Source organism: Cyprinus carpio, unplaced genomic scaffold (genome assembly GCF_018340385.1).
Source record: "Cyprinus carpio isolate SPL01 unplaced genomic scaffold, ASM1834038v1 S000006538, whole genome shotgun sequence".
Classification (NCBI taxonomy): Eukaryota; Metazoa; Chordata; class Actinopteri; order Cypriniformes; family Cyprinidae; genus Cyprinus; species Cyprinus carpio.
This window is the reverse complement of record NW_024879203.1, coordinates 52,219-60,312: the sequence shown is the minus strand read 5'-3', so window position 1 is coordinate 60,312 and position 8,094 is coordinate 52,219. Positions and strand designations below refer to the sequence as shown.

Here is an 8,094-nt window from a genome sequence, read left to right as displayed (position 1 = left end):
GATCAACACTTTCCATTTTAGTATCTCCACGTTCACTCACATCGTTTTTCGTTACACTGTTTTCACCTGCTTCTGGTTCAGCACCAGCTTCCTCAGTATGACTGTCATTAATTACGCTTTCTGCCTGTTTTCCACTGTGATCCTCCCGCTCCTCCACAGCTGAAGGCAGCGCGCTCTCTGTCGCGTTCTCCCCAACGCCCGCGGCGCTCGGCAACACCAACCCTATGTGGGCACACCTTAACGCCCGCGGCACTCGGCCCGGCGTTCTCTGACGCGTTCTCCCCAACGCCCGCGGCACTCGGCCCGGCGTTCTCTGACGCGTTCTCCCCAACGCCCGCGGCACTCGGCCCGGCGTTCTCTGACGCGTTCTCCCCACTAACACCAACCTTATGTGGGCACATTAATCGCTTATGGCTAACATCCCCACATACAAAACACTTCATACTCCCTGTGTTGGCATAAATCTATGAGGTGTGATTTATGCATTTACTTTGCTAACTAAGCTATCAGTCGTGTCGATCGTCGTGTACCTTGCCGTGACCAAGGACGTGTGATGAGAAGCGCGACACTTTCGTCGCCCCCCTTCTCGCGTGAGAAGCTACGTGACGTCTACGCCTTGTAGTCTGTATACCTTTTGCCAGTTGTGTGTGTGATTTTTTCAAATGTCTTAAGTGCTGTAGATTAGTGTTTTTTGTTTTGTTTTGTTCGGCGCAAAAAGAAAGAAAAAACCTGCATGTTATAACATTTTAGCACCTCCAAATCCCCGAATATTTCATAATCTTCAGAACGTTGACGAAAATATGACGAGTAAAACTAAAATTACACTGCAATATAGCTAATCAATGAACTTACATTGTTATTTAGAAGTGCACTTGTAAAACAACAACCAGGAACAACCAATTCACAGCTTTCTTGTAAGCACCATATATCACTAATGGCACAAGATAATGTCAGTATAAACCAAATGGAAAGACAAACATTTTATGTTTATGTGTTTTTGTCCCCCAGAAAACCGTTAATCGAAAAAATGGCTTAATGCATTAACACAGTTAAATCCAAAGGCCAAATTCTAAATTATCGATGGACCCATGAGTAAAAACTTCAATCATGTAATGTTTTAATAATTCATTTAGTAGTGTCATGTTAGAAAATACAATATTTTAGGTTATATATTATACTGGAATGCATCTATACACATTCCAATTATTTTAAATGATTTCTCCAAAGTTGGCCTCATTTTACAGATATTTTATGTTCTCATTCATAAAACACTCACACATCAAATAATTAACTCTAGTGTCACAGTGTGAACTCAAATAACACACAATTATCCATAAGCTAACATTCAGTAACAAAATTGATGACACCAGTCAGAATTTCAGGATAGTATAAGCAGGAGCACAGGTGACTGCTTTAAAAATGCATCCTAGCACTGGAGAGAGAGCGGAAAGAATCACACAGTTTAGTACAGTAAAGTAACTATAGTAACATCACTTTATTACAGTTACAGTGTTCTGAATTGATCTCACTAGTGTTCACTGGGCAGGGAAGTTGTCTGCACTGTAAATTCTAATTAGGAAACCTTACTTAAAAAAAAGCATGCAAACCAACTGCCTTGAAAAAAACAAGTAAAGTGAAATAAGAATAGTAATTTGTACTAACAAAGGTTTATTTAGTGTTGTAAACTTACATGCAAGTTCTTGTAACTAAGAATCACTATTTTCAACAACTAAATGATTAAGTAAAATATACTGTGCGTATTTCAAACAACTCATTTAAGTTTAGCTAAATCAAGTAACATTTCCTGCAACTTGGAATTTCTAAGTTGTATTTACTTGAACAGCAATCTAGTTTTAACCAGTTGCCTTAAAAAAAAACAAGTTACCATTACTCCAGTAACTTAAATGGTTCAAACATCCATTACAAATTCATGACAACAATGTTCTATTCTTCACACACATAATTACCCATAAATCAAAAGTAGTGACAGTTCAAAGTTAAAGATAATATATGTTTTAACTTGTATTACAAACATTTTGAAACAAAGCAAAAACAGTCTGCTTTTGTTTATGCTAAACAGCAAAGGTAGCAGTACGATGAGATTAAGTATGGCAATGAGTTGGCCACACAAGTTGCCAATGTTTTTTTTTTTTTTCTGTCCCAAGTCAAGCATCATATTGTAAGTGTTCTTCACAGTATCAGGGTAATCCACATGTACCAGTAATCCAAACGTAGCACATGGCGGTCCGGAAGCAAATGTTGGAGGTAGACCCTGGAGACTGTTCTTTGCAGTACTACACTGAACAATGATGGCAGAAGACACAGGGTCAAGACAGAGAAGATCTGGAGAAGTACTTCATCTTCAGTGATAGTCAGCAAGCCAGCAGATACTAGTGCCCAGACTGCATCAACATCAGACACCTGTATAACACCAAATAAAAACAGTATTAGCAGGGAAATGAGGGTGATCAGTTTTCAGTGTTATCTGTCCTGCCTACACTGCCATGCCATTGGGTTAGTTCACCCAAACTTGAAATTCATGTCATCATTTACTCACCCATGACTTTTGTTTATTTTCGAAACACAAATAAAGACATTTTCAGTGAAATCTGAGAAATTTTCTGTCCTTTAACTGAAGGTCTATTTTACCCAACACTTTAGACAGTTGATCATATAGCAATCATGTCTCTTTCGAAGACTTGAGACGCTTTTCCACTGTCAGGCCAAACCATTCTTAATTCTCAATGCTTAACCATTCCATGCTGTGACAATACGGATATAGTTTAATTTTTCACTGTTGGGCTGTTAACAGAGCTCTTTTGAATGCAACATAAATGTGTCAGTCCCACTGATCTATAATATAGAATAGTCATATATAGATCAGTGGTCAGTCCTTGTCTTAGTAATGCAATAGTTAAGAAATCGTACCTGATGTAAATAGCACCCATGTTATGAAAGATTAAATATCACTTTTTAATTTTACTATTGACTTGTTTACTTCACTCAAATAGCATGTTGGCCAGCTACAGAGAAACTGGTGGCTAGGCAAAAGAAAAACGACCAACCCTGAGCAGCGACGTCACTCCAGGCATTCTACAGCACGGTTCAGTGTATTCAGCTAAGAATTCTGGATCAAGAACAGTTCATCAGACCGTGCCTAACAGAGTTCAAGTGGAAATATAACAGAAAACTGCTCCTTACAAACTCACTGAACAGTTTGGCTCAAAATGTAGATTAATCAGCTCAATTCATATAGACTGATTTGATGGTTTCTTGGGTGTCAGAGATTTGGGTTATATATCTTCATTCGTGTCATGAAGATGCAGACTTTTTTATGGAATAGAATAACAGAAGGGAGATTAAATGGCACATTTTTTCATTTTTAATTGAACTAGGTATGTAATCAACAATAATCTTTATAAAGGTATCTCAGTAATATACCAGCAAATACACAGGTATTTTTTCTAAAATGATGGGTTCTTTTAAGGTGTAACTATGAGAACTTACAAAGCGGGTCAACTGTAGAAGTATCTGGGGTGATCATGAAGTAAAACAGGTACAGTAGGCCTCAGATGGGTGTGTAGTTCTGTCAAACATGGGTTCTAGAAGAAAAGAAAAGAAAAACAAAGTTTAAGAAATTCAAAAATTACAGTAGAAACATGTTTGTCAAAGTGTCAATAAAGAAGTCATTGACGCTGTTTATTTTAAATATTATTATTAAATATAATAAAAAATACTGAAAACATTTAAGGTAGCAACATACATTTTTACGGGTTGTAGGGTGTGAAGTGTCCTCTTAGATTTGTGAAAAGAAACACAGAAATATGGTTACAGGTATTCTGGAACTGCAAGAAATAATTTGAAATTGCAAATAAAGTGTAGCACATGATTGAGTGAAAAACCTGAAATACCTTACCTTTATTGTACTGAGGCCCATGTTCACAAGATCGCTGTTCAGAGAAGACAGTTGCCACAAGCTTTTTTCCTAAATATTGAAAAATGATTCTTCAGATAAAGGCGAGTTCCACTACTGTTGTGAACTGAAGAACAAAGACACATTCGTTTCTTGATATTTGCATGTTTTACAATAGAAAGAAAATTTCTATACATATCTACTTGAGGCCTCAGTCGTAAAACCAATTCAAAAGCAATATTTCTTCTGATACAGTACTAACACAGCAAAGAAATAATTACTGCAAGACAACGAGCTCATTCAGTTTAAACCTTAAATGTGTGATCGCGTAATGATTATGATTGTATTAAAATGTTGACAATAAAATTGTAAACTGAAAAAATGTTCTGTGAGCTCATAATTGCCAAAATCCTCACAGTGTTATAAAATTATAGAGGGAATTTTGCAAAAGATTACGGTTAACAATTAATACTATCAGTGGCACATAAAGATTAACTTAAAAAACTACTGTGAGCTCATCTTGGAGACTTTTGCATGTTCTCTTGAATTGTACCTCGAATTTTCATGCTTTCATTTTTAACTAGCAACACATTTTTTCAATTTGAGAAAAAAAAAAAAAAAAGTTTTAAAGTTTCAAATTCACCAAAATGTGCCACAAGTTCTGTATATCTATAGTTTTTGTTCTAATAGCAGAATAGCAAAGATCTTTTCTGTCTGTTAGCTAACAATGGTGCTGACAAGGAGTTAATGTTAGTCAGTTCAAATTAGCAGCACACAGAAACATACATCCACACACAATTATTATTTTTAAACTTACCTTATTATTATTCTGCAGAAGTATTCAGTCTTTGTCCAGAGGTAAAATGCAAGCAGTCTCTCTACTTCTTCCTAGTTTAAGCAAATTCGAGCAGAAATTCAAAACATCGCTTGCTGCGCATGCTCTCTAACCGTCCTTATTTCTTCTTCTGTTGTTTTGTTGCGCATTAGCAACACATTACCGCACTGCTGCCTCTCACTGGTGAAGTAATGTCATCGGTTTTGTTGTAGCTACTTGAATATTTCAAGTAAGAATTACTGTTTTATTCGCCTTAAAATTAGCTAACTTAGTAAAGATAACTTATTATATTTAAGTAAGGTAAACTATTGGATTTTATAGTGTGTGTATTTGTACTGTAGGTTTTGTCATCTGTGTCCAAAGTTTGATATTGATAGATGTAATGGTTTTTGACTGGAGGAATTAGATTTTTACATGGAAGTTGCACAAGTTTGTTTGTTACGAGAATGTGTTTATAGTTGTGAGAAACGGGTAAATTGTTTCATGAACTGTGTGTTAGGAATCGAGAAAAACTAAGACAGCATTTAGTAAAATTGAAACAATTGGGATATCTTTGGGATAAGCAATGCACACGGATTATATCAAACTATACTGTCAGTACATCATAGTTAAATTAAATTGTTATATGTATTCGTTTTCTTTTCAAAAGTGTGGAAATTGATTTTTAAAAATAAGCTTTAAATAGGCCTATCCCTTATAATGTGGCTCTCTCTAGTGGACAGCATTAATATCACAGCTTTTAACAGCTTTGGATTATGTTATCACATAGGGTCTAGGCTTTGATAATAAAGTAAACTGCATAAATAATTGATTTTTATTTTTTTGAGCACTCATTATAAATCACTTTCCAAACAATATCACCTAAAAATCAATTGAAAATCATGCAAGTCTATTCAGTGACTACCATGGAGTGTCCAAATACATTCACAGTTACAGCTTAAATGAAATAATACAATAATAATATAGGCCTAATTTTAATCTGAGCACATATGAATTTACTGGTAATAGTTAATACAACACGTCTCTAAAGAAAAAAAAAAATCACTATACAGTAGACCTCATTTCTGAAAACTAGATAACTGTATGATCAGCAGATGTCTATTATTTCAGAGTTCAGTTTTTTTTTTTTTTCATGCCATACAGCTGCTTATTACCAGAGCAGTTTCTTGTAGGCTACTCTACATGTTCAAATTAAGAGGCTATATATTGATAAATAATTAATACGTTTATACATACGCCTATTTGAAAATGTTTTTAAACTGGTACCCAGTTTGAAACATTTTCATTTTCAAAGTGTTATGTCTATATAGTAGCCTACTTTTCATGTGTTTGATATCTACTGAAGCCTTATGATTACAGTCGTAGGGAGACTGTGGCGTAGCGAGTCAGCTCCAGGCACATGTGCAAAAAACTTAGTTAATTCTTAGTTAATTCGTTAGATAATTAGATAATTCGTTCAGTAGCTGCATATGAATCAATGATATTTTCCTCTCTAATATTTGCAACACGAAATAAACATGAATATATGAATGCATATTGAAAAAAAAATCAGAACAATTTAATACAAACGAATGTCTCATGAATCGATCAATCAGAGTTAGTTAAAAAAAGTAAAAAAAAATTATCGATGCCACAGACTTTTTTTCACTTCACAATATAACAATTTTATTATCGTAATTTTTACATTTTATTCTTAAAATATTATGACGTTAATCTTATTTATTCAGTTATTTTTCAACGTGGCACAAAATGCTGCCTTATAGGCTACTGAATGCAAACACAATTTTTGAACAGCGGCCCAAAAACAAAGAAACAAAAAATAAATAAATAAAAAACAAACAAACAAAAAAAGTGAAAATAGTGACGAGATATTTGAATTATGTCTTAATAAACTAATGTCTTCTGAGTCAATGTTGTTGCAAAAATTAATTTGACGAACTGACTAGCCATCTCCTCATTGGACGTGCCCTGAGAGAAAAATGCATCTTTAGATTACATAATGAAAGAGTTTTTGTTTTCGATTTGAATTATTTCGTTTTAAAATAGTAATCTAAAACGCAAAAAGCATTCTATAGATATTCTATAGAAAAGCATTCTATAGATATATTTATCATGTCGGTGAAGCGCTCCTGCTCAAGACCAATAGGACAAGCTAAGCGCACCCTGTTTGTTTTCCTTATTTTACAAAAGCATAAGGTTTTGTTGATATTGTGAGTGCACACAAATACAAGCAGACCCTTTGCAGTTCCGAATGAAGCACACTCTTACCTTAATGAGCAAAAATGACGGCGTATTTTTAAGTTTTTACTGTCATTAAAAAAAAAAAAAAAAAAAAAAAAAACGACGCCATGTCCTGCAAAGCGCTCGCTCTCCGCACAAAGATTGGATATATGCGCCTAACAGCGCTCATTTATCTAGGTTAAAACGTTTTAAATTAATGCTGTGGAATGCATGAAGTGTATTATGTCTGTTTATTTTAGGCAAGTCGCGTTGGTTTGAGAAGGCTAAATCGATCAAACATAATACTCAACTCACTATCCGCCGCTGCAGCCTGCTCGTTCCTTTAAAAAACAAAAACTCGAATTTACCAAACACAAAATGTTCCAAACATATTTCTAAATTAACTTAATAAAGAAACAAAAAGAAATATGACAACTTTTCTATTAAAAAACAAAACTGAACTATTTTAATAACTGTATAATAGGGAAGAGAGAGAGAAAAAAGTCACGGTATCCAGTCCGACTCGGGCCAAGAATTCTCATATTAAAACACACCCAGACTACTATTACTTTAGGTACTGTTATCATGATCAAACACCACCTTAAAGCCTTCCTTGGGGCAAAATAAGACAAAGCCAAATGATTATCAATGTATTTATTCACGCGTACGTTATCCAGACGTTTATCCACGCGTACGTTATCCAGACGTTTATCCACACGTACGTTATCCAGACGCTTATCCACACGTACGTTATCCAGACGCTTATCCACACGTACGTTATCCAGACGCAAAGTAAAAAAAAATCCTTTCTTTGCTACGTCGCCGCCACGCCGCCGAGCAGTTTGAGCACAGCTCCAACACGTGACCGTGACGTCTAACGTCTTATATCTTACGTCTGACGCCTGAATACTATGGGATTTTGGCCAGACGGCTGGCGAGCGTATACACGTCAGTTCTCCTCTCAGTCTGCTTAGTGAGTAGCAAAAAGTGCACAAATCACACCCCATATAAATCATGTAAGCCTTCCCCTCATGCATCACCCTAAACGACACGTCAATACTCGGCTCGTTCAGGAACATGAACACTTGTCTTCTGAAAGACATTACATGTTTTAACGACTCATTCT

At 35.4% G+C, this 8,094-nt stretch overlaps 1 long non-coding RNA gene across 1 annotated transcript; it reads right to left on the bottom strand.

The window, feature by feature from the left end:
* Positions 1-1,476: 1,476 nt before the first annotated feature.
* Positions 1,477-5,006, bottom strand: LOC122143944. Its single transcript, XR_006159447.1, has 5 exons — positions 4,731-5,006; positions 3,917-3,985; positions 3,764-3,795; positions 3,508-3,602; positions 1,477-2,421 (listed from the first exon to the last, which is right to left on the bottom strand). It is a non-coding gene; the product is annotated as an uncharacterized LOC122143944 (long non-coding RNA).
* Between the last annotated feature and the right edge of the window lie 3,088 nt (positions 5,007-8,094).